The sequence below is a fragment of the Carassius auratus genome, chromosome 11, assembly GCF_003368295.1.
Source record: "Carassius auratus strain Wakin chromosome 11, ASM336829v1, whole genome shotgun sequence".
In the NCBI taxonomy this organism is placed as follows: domain Eukaryota; kingdom Metazoa; phylum Chordata; class Actinopteri; order Cypriniformes; family Cyprinidae; genus Carassius; species Carassius auratus.
Genome location: NC_039253.1, coordinates 1,768,637 through 1,781,025, shown reverse-complemented (window position 1 = coordinate 1,781,025; position 12,389 = coordinate 1,768,637). Strand labels below are relative to the sequence as shown.

The 12,389-nt window shown below is 32.7% G+C and overlaps 1 pseudogene; it reads left to right on the top strand.

Moving 5' to 3' along the window:
- The window catches only part of LOC113110550 (echinoderm microtubule-associated protein-like 6), a 51,002-nt pseudogene extending 38,650 nt beyond the window's left edge, over nucleotides 1-12,352 (top strand).
- The last annotated feature ends 37 nt before the right edge of the window (nucleotides 12,353-12,389 follow it).

The window sequence follows — 12,389 nt, the reverse complement described above, 5'->3', positions numbered from 1 at the left end:
AGAAATGAATAATAATACTAAAAAATAACTTTTTAAAGCTATTGTACAAGTGTTCTTGGTTTATGCATTAAGTAGAATGTCCTTGATGTGTTTTAAAATTCCATACAGGGTCAGTTTGCCAAGTTTAAAAAGTATGTGGCTCACAGTGCCAATGTGACGAGCGTACGATGGTCCAATGACGACGCGATGTTGCTGTCAGTGGGCGGAGCCGACACCGCCCTCATGATCTGGGCGAGAGAGGGGATTGGTCCACGCGAGAGCAAAGCTGTAGACAGCGAGGAATCAGACGACGACGCCGAGGAGGATGGGGGTAATGTTAATGTATTTAATTTGACATTTTTATTATGTGGACTTTTATTTAACTTACGTTTGTGTGTTTAGGGTACGACAGTGACGTCGCTCGGGAAAAGAACATGGATTACACGACGAAGATCTACGCTGTCAGTATCAGACAGATGACAGGCGTGAAACCACACCAACAACAGAAGGAGATCCCAGTGGATGAACGGTAATAAACACAACTCAAGTTCATGACTGTAACAGATCGATTTCCTTTTTAGTACGTTTTTCGTCTAAGTGTAGTTTGAAAACATAAGATATTATTATTATTATAAATGCTTTGTTTATTATTATTATTAAAAGATTTTACTAGTTTTCTGAAAAATATATAAAAATGAAATGTTTATGCTTAAAACAAGAAAAATGCGATCAAAATAAACACACATAAATGTATAAATAAAAAAAATAAAAATAAAAGTTTTAATCAAACTTAACACTTTATTTTGATGAAAATTAGGCACAAGTTGCAAAACGTAATTTTATTTTTAGTATTTTAGTTTTCCATTACAAATAATGAAAAATGTAATCAAGATATTACGTTTACTTTTAATGTTTTAATGTTAAAAACATTTAGTTTGGTCAAAAACGACTTTTATACAAAGTCTCGTTTCTGGAAAAAATTTATCAAATTGAAATTAGTTTATGCTAAAAAAGAAAGAAAGTAAAGAAAAAATCATCTTTTTTTCCCCTTTGAACTACAGTAAGTTGATTTTGCTGACCCCACTGGTAGACATTGGTTCTTGTTTTAAGCCAAAACACTTCATTTTGATACCTTTATCAGAAAACAAGTCTTGATATCTTACCTTATTTTGCATCTCAAGGAAACACATCTTGATTTTAGGATGTTAACGTTTATTTTTTGATGTCATTTTTGGCTTCCTGCAGGCCTCCAGTGAGTCGAGCCGCACCGTTACCTGACAAACTGGTGAAGAACAACATCACAAAGAAGAAGAAAACCGTGGAGGTCAGTCGGTCATAGGCTCATGAAGGTAGTCCTATCTTCATTATTATCAGTGTGTGTGTGTGTGTGTGTGTTGATGCCTGTGTGTGTGTGTGTCTGCAGGAACTGTCTCTGGATCACGTGTTTGGCTACAGGGGCTTTGATTGTCGAAACAACCTTCACTACCTCAATGATGGAGCAGACATCATCTTCCACACAGCCGCCGCTGCTGTTATTCAGAACCTCTCTGCTGGTACAGTCCTGAGCTGACCTCTGACCTATGACCTCTGGCTTAGTGTCGCAACATACAGGAAAAACACAATTAGATGTACAGTTTGACTGTATGCATGGGCTGAGTTTGTGGGCGTGTCTTCTGAGTCTAATCTGAGTCAGATGCTGCTGACCTCTACAGGCTGCAGAGGGAACTGCACATATATTCTTTTTTTCTGAAATTCAGCTAAAAGTAACTACAGTATTTGAAAACTATTATTAAAATGTGCTAATTATTTTATTTTAAATTATTTTATTTTTTTTACATTTATAAAGTATGTTCTACGGTATTTGTTAAATTTTACGTATATAGTTAGAATATACAAATTTTAAAAAGTTAGAAAATAAAACTTATTTTATTCAGCAAGGATGCATCAAATTGACCAAAGTGACAGTAATGACATTTATAATGTTGCGAAATATTTCTATTTCAAATCTGTTCTTTTTAACTTTCTATTCATCAAAAAATCCTGAAAAATAAAATATATCAGTTTTTCCTTCAAAACTATGAAGCGGCACAACTGTTTTCAACATTGATAATAATCAAAAATGTTTCTTGAGCAGCAAATTAGCATATTTTCATGATTTCTGAAGGATCATGTGACACTGAAGACTGGAGGAATGATGCTGAAAATACAGCAGCGCATCACAGAAATAAATTACATTTTACTGTATATCCACATAGAAAACAGCTCTTTTAAATTGTAATAATATTTCACATTATAACTGATTTTACTGTATTTTTAATCAAATAAATACAGCCATTGTGAGCAGAATACACTTCTTTTAAAAACATTTTAAAAAGCTTACTTTTACTGATCCAAATCTTAAAGATAAGTCAATTTCCTGCTGTGTACTAAGATATTACTGCAGTGTGACTTTCTGTGAATATGAGTTCATGAGAGCTGCATGCGTGCTGTAGTTGTAGATGAATGTGTTTGTGATTTGCAGGAACTCAGAGCTTTTATCTGGAGCACACGGATGACATCCTCTGTCTGACTGTCAATCAACATCCCAAATATCTCAACATCATCGCCACCGGTCAGATCGGTGAGTGTGCCAGTGAACAAACTCATCTCGACACACATTTCCTAATGCAGACCCATGTAATTTTCACCATTTGAGTCATTTTCATTTGCACGCGTTGACTTTTGCGTTGCTTCTTTCAGCTGCACTGCTTGTTTTTGTGTTAATAAGTTGAATCTCTCACGTAATTCTGCTTTGGCTTCTCTCATTTTTGTCCATCACTGTCTCATGCTCTCATCCAACACAACACCACACAGGCGACATCACCGATCTTCCAGGTAGGACAGCAGAGCCATCTCACTTCAGTTTGACTCACTCACCTTCTGTGTTTGACTCCAGAAATTCAGGACAGATTTCAGCGATCCAAACTAGAACTAAAGTATACAGTTTGCAATGTTGACATGACATTTTGCGTAATTCTGTAACACTTTACAAGCTACATGCATGGATATAAACATGCATCTACATGCAAATAAACCAGTTAACATGGTAAAGCACTATATGATGTCCACACATTCATTTAGAAGCATAAACTAAATAGGAATAACTTGCATACTAATATATGTAAATAAAATATCAATGCAATAATGATGTAATCATCAAATAATAAACATATATTTTAATATAACATAATAATATAAATGTAATAATAACAAACTAAAATAATGCAGTTTACTTAACCATCAAAGAATCTGATTAGAATCTGACTTGTGAAGTAATGATGCTGAAATTCAGCTTTGATCACAGGAAGAAACTACATTATAATACTATAATATATTCACATATAAACAGCTGTTTTATATTGTAAAAAGTATTTCACAGTATTACTGTTTTTGTTTTATTTTTTTAATCAGATGAGACTTCTTTTATGAGTATTTTAAAAGAAGATTTACATTATTTTATGAACATTTAAAAAAGTTTAAATAAATGAATTAAAATATTACATCTTTGCGCATAATAAATTAAATAAATACTTGAACAAAAAGACAAATTAACCAAATTTTTGAATTAATTTAATTTATGCATTTTTACTTGTATGAATTAATTCATGCATTTATCTATATTTAGTGAATTTCATTTTTCATTTACTTATCCAGCTATTTATGTTTTTATGCATTCATTTGTTTATCTAAGCATTTATTGTAAATCTGTTTGTTCAAAATGTCATTAAAAATCCTCATTATTTTTGCACCAGAAAAATTCAGCTCTGTTTAAAATTGTTTTCAAAACTAAAGTTTAAATTCATTTATTTGGTTCTTACAAACTCTGAATATTTCTTTAGTGAATCCATCTTTAACATCAGGTTTGATGGAATAGCATCTGTCCGTGGTTCACGAGGGATGCCACAGATTTCAGATCAAGCAATCCTCTCATTTCCCTTGTGTTTTGTGTCCTGTTTCAGTAAAGACCACCGCTCATGTTTGAATGAAGCATCATGCAGCAGATTGGCTTGTTCCCTCCATCAGCACTAAAATACATATCTAATACTGACTATTGTCATGGTGAAAATGTCCTTATGACACTATAATTTTCCTACATTAGAATGTACAACTATATAGTTTTCAAATTAGAGGAGCTTTTCCAGCAACAGTCTATTTCTTTCAAACCATACTGAACATTTAATTCAATGCTGCTTTTTAGCACAATGTTTTCAAATCATTTGTTTATGCATTTATGCGGTTATTTATTTGCATTTATTTATGCATTTTTCTATGCATGTAGTGTATTCATGAATTTATCTACACATTTATTTTTGCATTTTTATTTATTTTTTTGTATGCAGTTATTTATATGCATTATTAATGCATTTATTTATTCATTTAAGCTTGCATGCATTTATCTTTGCATTTAGTGCTTTTATTTTTGCAGTTATTTATATGCATTTATTTATGAATTTCTGCCTTTATAAATGCATTTGTCTATACATTTAGTGCATTGATTAAAGTTATTTAAATGCAATTTTTATGCTTTTATTTATGTTTATGAATTTATTAATTCATTTATTCTTGTATGCATTTATTCATGCATTTATCTGCATTTATATTTACATGTATTTATGCAGTTATTTATATGCATCTATTTATGTATGCATGTTTTCAGGCATTCACGGTATTTATGCACTGATCTATGCATTTAATGAATTTATTTTTGTGTTCATTTTTATGCATTTATCTATGCATTTGTATGTTTAAAAAAATCATTAAAATTTCCAGAATAATGTGCCAGGAAAATACATCTCTGCTTAATAGGTTGTTTAAATGTAGTTAACTGTTTGATGTTAGTAACTTGTAGTTTTACAGTTCTACTAAATGCATCTTTACTGCAGTGCAACTATAATGCAGTTTCAAAGTAGCTTCCCAGCACTGTTTATTAATATAAATAACCCACAACATTTGCATAATTCATGTCTTCTAATCCACCTAATGTGGATTTTATGTGTCTTATGCTGAAAGGAGCAGTTGTGGATCTGTCCTTCAGCTGAGGACTGGCGGTCGTAATGTGGTGTTGGTCTGTGTGTGTGTGTGTGTGTGTGTGTGTAGGCCTGGCACCATCTATTCACGTGTGGGATGCCATGAGCAAACAGACTCTGTCAGTGCTGCGCTGCTCTCACGCCAAAGGTCTCGGATACGTCAACTTCAGCGCCACGGGAAAACTGCTGCTGTCTGTGGGAGTGGATCCGGAGCACACCATCACTGTGTGGAGATGGCAGGAAGGTGTGTGAAACCAGTGGGTTTAACTGAATAAAGACTTAAAGTAGCACTCCATCTGAAAAAAGGTTTAACATTAGCTAGTCTGATGATGATCAAACATTCTCAAATATCATTAAAACTTTCCATCACATGCAGTTTGTTCAAAATTAAAAAATATGTATGTATTACCTTTAATGCACTTTACATACAAACCTTACATGAAGTAAAAAAAAAAAAAATATATATATATATATATATATATATATAAAGGGAAATCTCACAAATCAGATTTTTTTTATACATTTTTGAATTCTGAATTTTTTTTATTCTGATTTTACATTTCAGAATTTTGACTTTTTTTCTCTGAATTTTGAGTTTGCATCTCAAGTTTCTGTTTTTTCTTTCTGCACTAGAATAAAAAAGTTAAAAGCTCAGAATTGCGAATTTCTGACTAAAACCATACAAAAAAACATATGTTACTAGAATTTTAAAAAGCTAACAAAAATAAAATAAAATATTAAGTAAAATAATTTGCTTTGACATTATGCATTAAATAAGTTAGGCCATTAAAATAACAAGCTAAAACTGAAACAAATAAAAACTTACATATTAATGATATGATGAAAATTATGAAAACATGCAACAAAGTAACAAAAACTTTAAAAGTGCAGTGAAAAAGTTAAATGAAAAAAATCTACATATAAAAATTATAATGGTATCTTAATGATACTAAAATAACACTGGTAATGGTAATTCTTTTATTAAAAAATACTTACAAAATGGCAATAGTGAGTTAATATCTTGCAATTCAGTCTTTTTCTCTCAAAAAAGCTATAAACTCAGAATTGTTGAAAATTGAAAAAAAAAAAAAGTTTTTTTCTGAGAAAACAAATATTGAACTGCAATTACAATTTTTACGTTTTGGTCGGATATGGATAAAACACTTTCTACAAAACTATATATATATATATATATATATATATATATATATATATATATATATATATATATAATGGCAATTAAATTGACCTTTTTTAACGTTTTTTCATTCCATGTTGGAAATAAGCTTCCATTGTCAAAAGAAAAAAAAAACTGCTATAAAATGCTGATCTTATTGTGAGAGCCTGACGTGTTTGATGCTAACAGACACTGTTTCTGGACTCAGTAAGAAGCAGGTATTGGAGTGACTGGTTGTGAATGTCTTCATCATGTGACCTCAGGCTCTAGGGTCTGCAGTAAGGGCGGTCACAGCGACCGGATCTTCGTGGTGGAGTTCAGGCCGGACTCGGACACTCAGTTTGTGTCGGTGGGGATCAAACACATCAAGTTCTGGACGCTGGTGGGAGGCTCTCTGCTCTATAAGAAGGGAGTGATCGGAGCGGTGGAGGACGGACGCATGCAGACCATGCTCTCTGTGGCCTTTGGAGCCGTGAGTCTTTCTCATCTAGGATTAGTTTGCTGGTTTTTATCCAGAATGGATTTGCAGTGCACTGATTACAGGAAGTGCTCCCATGGTGCTTTCTGGGGTTAACTGTGTTCCTTATTGTGGATACTATATCATTGTAGTTTGATTCAAGTTTAGTCTTTTTGTTGTGTGTTGTTGTCGTTTTTTAATTATTATAATTTTTTTATGCCTGTAGAGTTTCTATGAATTTCAACAAATTGTTACATTATTTCAATATGAGAAATGTTGTCTTATCAACTAGCTGAAATTATGTTTTTTTTATTATTTTATTTCAGTTAATGATTATTGTTTTATGTTTATTGTATGTTTATAAGTAGCAAGGATGGATTTTTATGGTATTAATTTTAGTTTACTCTTATAAATAGAGATACATATTCATATACATATTCAGGATTTATATATATATATATATATATATATATATATATATATATATATATATATATATATATATATATATACACCGTTTTAAATGTTCTTGTGAAAAAAACTAATATAAAATCTATTTCATCTATAGTAATATATATATCATTTCATAAACTGTAATATAGTGTATTATATATATATATATATATATATATATATATATATATATATATACATATATATATATATACATAGATACATACTTAGGCTGAGAAAACAATTAATTGTGATTAATTGCATCAAAAAATTTTGTTTACATAAAATACATGTGTACTGTGTATATATAAATACACAAGCATGTAAATATTTTTTAAATATATGCTGTATGTGTGTGCATTTATATTATACATAATAAATATACAATGCACATATTATGTAAACAAAAACTTTTATTTTGGATGTGATTAATCGTGATTAATCATTTGTCACCTATCTATCTATCTATATATATATATAATACAAAAATATAGAAACATTTAACTAAATTGAGCTTAATAAAGAGACTATTATCTTTTATACAGCACAAATTGAGTTTGTTATATAATACGTTTACTAAATTAATTTAATTAAAAAGTTATTTCCTGTTTTATAAATGTGAAGCTTCTTTGAAACAATCTGTATATGTAAAGCACTTTATATAAATAAGTATAAGACTACTGTATGTTAAATCTCATGCATATCTGTGCATATGAAATGATTTTGTCGTGTGTTTTGTCTGGCAGAATAACCTGACGTTCACGGGGGCCATAAACGGTGATGTGTACGTGTGGCGAGAGCATTTCCTGGGTGCGTGTGGTGGCTAAAGCTCATACAGGACCAGTGTTCACCATGTACACCACGCTCCGAGACGGACTCATCGTGACCGGAGGCAAAGAGAGACCGTGAGTCCAGCTCCACAACACACACACACACACACGTGCTGACATCTCAGTCTCATGTGCCTTTTTACACATCATTGCAGCAACATTGTTTTGACCGTAAAGACAATTTTGAAAGATGTTCCTTCTGCTCACCAGGGCTGCATTTATTGGATTATAATACATATAAAATTTTGAAATATTATTACTATTTATAATAATTGTTTTCTGTATGAATATCTTTTAAACTGTAATTTATTCTGGTGATGTGCATCTGTATTTCCAGCATCATTACTCTACTCTTCAGTGTCACATGATCTTCAGAAATCATTCTGATATGATGATTTACTGCTCAAGAAACTTTTATTTTTATCATCAGTGTTGAATTTTTGTGGCAACCGTGATGTTCATTTTAAGTTAATTTATTTTAAATGTAATTTTAGTTTTAGTTTTCAGGAGTGTTTGATGAATAGATATTCGAAGAAACAGCATTAATTTGAAATATAACAATATTAATATCTTAAATGACACTTTTAATCAATTGCATGCATTTTAAATAAAATGCATTCAATTGCATTTGCAAATGCATTGAATGCCATAAAATGTTAATTCTTAAAAACATACCATGGTACCATGGTGTACAGTAAGTGTATATGTATTTAAGGGAATATTTTTATTAAATTGATAGTATGTGCACACAGAACATGAGCATTATGTCATTGCTTCATTATGTATGCGCAGGACTAAAGAGGGCGGCGCTGTGAAACTGTGGGATCAGGAAATGAAGAGATGCAGAGCGTTTCAGCTGGAGACAGGAACTTCCTGTCGAGACGGTCAGATCTGTGTGCAGAGGAAAGGTCAGTCATGCTCATGAGAACACATTTCAAATGCACGTGTAGTAGAAAGACAGTAGTAAGATGTTTGTTTGTTGGATGGCAGGGAAAAGATCTTGGTGGGAACGAAGGATGGCGAGATCATCGAGGTGGGAGAGAAGAACGCCGCCTCCAACACAATGATAAACGGACACACACAGGGGCGCATCTGGGGTCTGGCCACACACCCATCCAAAGACGTCTTCATTTCCGCCAGCGATGATGGAACCATCCGCATCTGGGACCTGGCCGATAAGGTGAGGGATTGTGGGTAGTGGAGATGTCACACTACGGCTCAAGAGTTTAGGGTCAATAAGACGATAAAACTAGTATTTTATTCTGCAAGGAAATGTTTAAAAGTGACAGTAAGGACATTTGTAATGTTGCAAAAAATTTTTTTTTAAATAAACGCTGCTCTTTTGAACTTTTGTACATCAGAGAATGCTGAAACATAAAATATATCGGAGTTTCCACAAAAATGTGAATCAGGGCAACTGTTTTCAGCATTGATAATAATCAGAAATGTTTCATGAGCAGCAAAGAAATCTCACGTTAAGCAGCAGCAGCTCTTAAAGTCATAGCAGCCGAATAACTTAATATCCCAGCTGCTGTGATTTCTGTTAATAACAGAACGAAAAAACAGCAGGAAATCAGTAACTTCATAGCTTTAAGGATTCAATCTATAATTTAAATTAGAGTTTAGTTTTTGATAACTTTATTCAGTTTCTGTATGTTTCCTGTTTGCTAAAGGGCACAGGCAGCTTAATATGTTTATTATCATGGGTTTATCTGAAGATAGTTTTCACTTAAAATTAGAAGTTTTTTGTCTAATAAATGTTCAAATTGATAGTCCTCAATTATTCTGTAATGGTTGAATGGCTAGTCAATGGTTAAATGTTATGAAAAAAAGAAAACATTCTAGAGACATCAGTAGAATTGGTATCAGTGATACTCACCCAGTCATAAAAATGCAATTAAATAAATATAAAAAAATACTATCTTTGTTGTTTCTACATTCATTTTGAAGATTGAATGTGAAATTATAGATATATAAAAGTATATTTTAATAACTTGTCTGGCATTAATCATGATTAATTTCAGAAAAAAAAATTATTCGTTTTTTTTTATCTATTGACTGAACTATTGAAAATATTACAGAAGTCAACTGTTATGAAAAATATTTAAATTATATATGAATAAATATTTCCCATTTATTATTTTTCAGGACCATTTAACCATTTCAAAGCATGATTGGTTGGTTGGTTGATGGGTACCTGGTTGGTTGTTTGATTGATTGATGGGTACCTGGATGGTTGGTTGATTGATGGTTACTTGGTTGGTTGTTTGATTGATGGGTACCTGGTTGTTTGTTTGGTTGATTGATGGGTACTTGGTTGGTTGGTTGATTGATGGGTACCTGGTTGGTTGTTTGTTTGGTTGGTTGATTGATGGGTACTTGATTGATGGGTACCTGTTGGTTGTTTGGTTGGTGATTGATTTATTGTTTTGTTGGTTGACTGGTTGGTTGGTTGATTGATTTTTTTTGTGTGTTTTCGCATAACAAGTGCCAAAATCGTCTCCATGTTTTGTAACACTCTTTAGTAAAAAAAAAAACTTGAAAACTGAAATGTAAGATTTTCAGATAAAAAATGACCAAAGAGCACCAGAGGGTTGATCATTTTTTGTGTTCCAGAAACTTCTGAACAAAGTGAGTTTGGGTCATCCGGCGAAGTGCACAGCGTACAGTCCCAACGGCGAGATGGTGTCCATCGGGATGGAGAATGGAGAGTTCATCGTGCTGCTGGTGAATTCACTGAGCGTATGGGCCAAGAAGAGAGACCGCAGCGTGGCCATCCAGGACATTCGGTCAGAAGAGACTCTGCATGACAAATACACAACAGAACACATGATGATGAAAGCATGCATTCTCAAGCCGTGTATCACCCGCAGGTTCAGCTCTGATAACCGGCTGCTGGCCGTCGGCTCAGTGGACTGTGCTGTCGATTTCTATGATCTGACTCTGGGGCCGTCTCTCAACCGGATTGGATACTGCAAAGATATTCCTGGATTTGTGATCCAGCTGGACTTCTCTGCTGACAGCAAATACATCGAGGTACAATCATTCAGAAAACAATAGAGCACAGGTATAGCCAAAAACACATTGTATGGGTCAAAATGTAAAGATCGTGTTCCATGAATATACTTTGTAAATTTCCTTCCGAAAATATATCAAAACTTCAGTTTTGCTGAAGTAATATGCATTGCTAAGATCTTAATGTTGGACAAATTTAAAGGTGATTTTCTCAGTATTTAGATTCATATTCTAGATTTTCAAATACTGGTCCAATCCTAACAAAACCATCAATGGAAAGCTTATTTATTCAGCTTTAGATTTTTAAATTGACATTTAAGACTGGTTTTGTGGGTCCAGGGATCACAAATGATCTGAAATAGTTTTTTTTTTTTGATCACATACAAAGTAGTGATGTAATGCGACAAAATATTTCTTAATGCACCACAAATTACTTTTGTGCATGCACATTTTGCTGAAATAAAGGGTGTTGCATGGAGTTTGAGTCAACAGAAATATTTAGTTTAAAAACATCGAGCTAAAACGCATGTGAAATTTAAACAGTTTTTGTGACACTGGAGATTTTTTTTGTTTACAGTGTACAATAGAACAATAAAAAATGAACATATACTTTGCACTAAGTCTATGTCAAGTGACCTTTATATGACACCACAATTCAAATTAGATTCACAATAATAAAAAAGTAAACCAACAGCATTAATGTAGCACAATTTCTATTTTTTTTTTAAATATCAACATTTATGTAAACATATTTACCACCATTGTTTTGGCCACTTTTTCTATGTTCTCGAACAAATATTAAGACAAAATATTTGTTCGAGAATATAGAAAAAGTGGCCAAAAACAATTTTAAATAATCACAAAAATATAATTTTGTCCGTCCTTATATTTAAATTTAAAAGAAAAATGCTACGTCACATTTGAAGAAAAATTTTGTCTGTCTTTTTTGTAGCCAAATATTTTTTGAAACATTTCCCGTTTGTCTACTACAAACTCTTTAATTTCACATTTAAATGGTGGATAGAAAATCAGTCTAGGTTGATATTTATTCCATTCGCATTTGCAAAATGTATTTTCTTGCCCCTGAAATACATTTTGGTATATGAAGGATGAAACTAAATATGATTTTCATGTAGTCTGTGTAAGTAACACTGCTATGATTGAAACGTTATGTTGCAGGTCTCTACAGGTTCATACAAGCGTCAGGTTCATGAGGTTCCCAGCGGGAAGATCGTCACAGAACAAGCCCTGAACTTGACCGCATCACCTGGGCGACCTGGACCAGGTGAGGACACAGATCAGTGAAGTAAACGCTTCTCAGAAATGACCACAGTGTCCTGTAATGAAGCTCTTTTTCCTGTAGTGTTCTAGGTGACGAGGTTCTGGGCATCTGGCCGCGTAACGCAGACAAG